The sequence below is a fragment of the Clavelina lepadiformis genome, chromosome 7 (genome assembly GCF_947623445.1).
Source record: "Clavelina lepadiformis chromosome 7, kaClaLepa1.1, whole genome shotgun sequence".
NCBI lineage: Eukaryota > Metazoa > Chordata > Ascidiacea > Aplousobranchia > Clavelinidae > Clavelina > Clavelina lepadiformis.
Window position 1 is genome coordinate 2,715,001 of NC_135246.1, and position 2,500 is coordinate 2,717,500.

Sequence of the window (2,500 nt, forward strand, 5' to 3'; positions counted from 1 at the left end):
CAAGCCAGAGTCTCGTTCGTTATCGGAATTAACCAGACAAATCGCTCCACCAACTAAGAACGGCCATGCACCACCACCCACAGAATCAAGAAAGAGCTCTCAATCTGTCAATCCTCACTGTGTCCGGGCCGGGTGAGATTTCCCGTGTTGAGTCAAATTAAGCCGCAGGCTCCACTCCTGGTGGTGCCCTTCCGTCAATTCCTTTAAGTTTCAGCTTTGCAACCATACTTCCCCCGGAACCCAAAGACTTTGGTTTCCCGAAAGCTGCCGGAGAGGTCGTCAAAGTAACGCCCCCCGATCGCTAGTTGGCATCGTTTATAGTCAGAACTAGGACGGTATCTGATCGTCTTCGAACCTCTGACTTTCGCTCTTGATTAAAGAAAACATTCTTGGCAAATGCTTTCGCAGTTGTTCGTCTTGCGCCGATCCAAGAATTTCACCTCTAGCGGCACAGTACGAATGCCCCCGTCCGTCCCTCTTAATCATTACCTCGCGCTCCGAAAACCAACAAAATAGAACCGAGGTCCTATTCCATTATTCCATGCACCATTATTCAGGCGAACCGCCTGCTTTGAACACTCTAATTTTTTCAAAGTAAACGTTCCGGCCGCCGCCAACACTCAGTCAAGAGCACCGACGGTGAACCGAAGGTGAGGCCGGGCACGCCAGTACACGCCTTGCGACGGACCGACGGCCCGAGCCCAAAATCCAACTACGAGCTTTTTAACCGCAACAACTTAAATATACACTTTTGGAGCTGGAATTACCGCGGCTGCTGGCACCAGACTTGCCCTCCAATGGATACTCGTTAAAAGTTTTAGAGTGTACTCATTCCAATTACAGGGCCTCGTTAGAGTCCTGCATTGTTATTTTTCGTCACTACCTCCCCGCGTCGGGAATGGGTAATTTGCGCGCCTGCTGCCTTCCTTGGAAGTGGTAGCCGTTTCTCAGGCTCCCTCTCCGGAATCGAACCCTGATTCCCCGTCACCCGTAAGAACCTCGGTAGGCAGATACCGTACCGACGAAAGTTGATAGGGCAGACACTTGAATGATTTGTCGCCGGTGCAAGACCGTGCGATCCGCAAAGTTATCCAGAGTCACCAACGAGCACGGGCCGAGGCCCGGTCGGTTTTTGGTCTGATAAATGCACGCCTCCGTGAGTCGGCGCTTTTCGCATGTATTAGCTCTAGAATTACCACAGTTATCCAAGTAACACGTACGATCAAATGAACCATAACTGATTTAATGAGCCATTCGCAGTTTCACTGTACGAGAGCTCGTACTTACACTTGCATGGCTTAATCTTTGAGACAAGCATATGACTACTGGCAGGATCAACCAGGTAGCTATTCGCAGCAAACGAGGCTGCTGCGGGACGACGGGCGCCCCGCGTTTCTTTTCACACGTTCTCCGTGTACATCGCTACTCAAACACTACGCTCGCGGCTTGCACGAGCTCCGAAAACCGTCAATTCCGGACGCTGCCCGGCGATTCGAGTGCAATACTCGCGCCGAGGCACGCCGATAGCTTGCCACTGGATCCGACAGACCGCTCAAAACCCCGGCTAAGCATGGGCGACCGCGCGAACAGCATTACATCTGCCCATCGTGCCCGACGCCAACCGAGATCGATTCTGCTTCGATTCGCACTCGCGCGCGCATTCGCTCACACGACTGCCTGCTCCCTCATAGTAGTCACAGAATCCTGCATCGCCATGGTACCCCAGAACGGCCTCGGGATCGCGCGAGCTCGCGGCCGGATTTGGAGTTTGGGAAGGTGCGTGGCCGCTTGCCGTGGCCGCCGAACCGCGCCCCGGCCGGGCACCGCTCGCAACTCGAACGTTTGGACTCTGAAAATATTTCCCAACGTTTGGACTTTAACTTTTTGTCGAGACTTGAAAAAATTTCAGAGTCCAAACATCGACCCGCGGCAAAAACTTTTCCGAGGTCGAAAAATCCGCGCTCGGTCAAGAGAATATGCGCGGCCTGGGCGTTTGGACTCTAACATTTTTTGGAGTGGACGGGGAAAATTTTCAGAGTCCAAAACACCGACCCGCGCGTGATGCTCTCCCGAGTTCGGAAAATCCGCGCCAGGTGAAAGCCATGCGCGCGACCTGGTCGTTTGGACTCTAAAAAATTTTCAAGTCTCATCACACCAACAAAAAGTTAAAGTCCAAACACCGACTCGCGGCTAAAGCTCTTCCGACTTGGGAAAATCCGCGGCGGGTGAGGGCTATCCGCGCGACCTGGGCGTTTGGACTTTAACATTTTTTTGGTGTGAATCGACTTGATAAAATTAATCTAATGCCATACAGTGTCAAAGTGCAGCACAATTTTAATCGATATAATCATGACAATATATGTCATGCAACAAAATCATCAAATGATCGTCAAGCAGCATTGCAAAGCTACGTGAGTCAATGCAAGGCAATGACAACGTATTTATCAATTAAAGTTATTTAATTGTACAAAGTTATTGTTAAATTATAAAATAAAATTAA

General features: G+C 50.7%; 1 non-coding gene across 1 annotated transcript in view; it reads right to left on the reverse strand.

The window, feature by feature from the left end:
* Nucleotides 1-1,345, reverse strand: part of LOC143466332 (small subunit ribosomal RNA) — a 1,808-nt gene extending 463 nt beyond the window's left edge. The window contains exon 1 of the ribosomal RNA XR_013118776.1: nucleotides 1-1,345. This exon is cut by the window's left edge and continues 463 nt beyond it. This is a non-coding gene — a ribosomal RNA (small subunit ribosomal RNA).
* Between the last annotated feature and the right edge of the window lie 1,155 nt (nucleotides 1,346-2,500).